The following is a 640-nucleotide window of genomic DNA, read 5'->3' as shown; positions in this document are numbered from 1 at the left end:
CCCGCCTCCGGCAGGACCCCCTCGGTAACCCTGGAGCCGGAGCGCTGTGCAAACGCCTGTGGAATATGCTGGAGCCTAATGCCAGCTCAGCCCAGAGGGATGGGGCCAGCACAGCCACAAGAGCAGCTCCAGGTGGGGATTGTCTCCACACACTTTTGGACAGGAGTTTGAACAGAGCTGAGCATACAGGTAAGAACTAGATCCCTAAAGAAGCACTAAGCTGCTCCTCAGGCAGTTCATGGAGATGGGAATTGCATCTCCTCCGACAGGATGGAGAATGTCACATCCAGCCCCACAGCTACAGCATAGGACTACAGAGAGGAGGGTTTGACTCAAAGTGGGTTATTTTTCATGGATATTAGCCAGAACGTATGAAAAGTTTAGGAACATGAAGTAACAAAGTGCTGGAGTGTGACACAGGCAGGGCATCAGTGAGGGCTCGACAGCCTCGGGCCTCCAGCCTGGCACCGAGGGGCCGCAGGGCCAGACCTCATCCCACGGCTCCACGGAGACAGGGACACGCACTGCCAGCCCAGAGTGTGTGAAAAGTCAAAGTTAAATAAAATGAGGCAGCTGGAATTACATGAGAAGGAAAAATCAGAAGCAAAACAGGCACAATAAAGAGGAGGAAGATCAGGAG

This window comes from Chamaea fasciata, unplaced genomic scaffold, assembly GCF_029207755.1.
Source record: "Chamaea fasciata isolate MVZ Bird 193981 ecotype frontalis unplaced genomic scaffold, bChaFas1.0.hap1 SCAF_28, whole genome shotgun sequence".
NCBI classification, from domain to species: domain Eukaryota; kingdom Metazoa; phylum Chordata; class Aves; order Passeriformes; family Sylviidae; genus Chamaea; species Chamaea fasciata.
Note: the sequence above shows the minus strand (reverse complement) of the source record.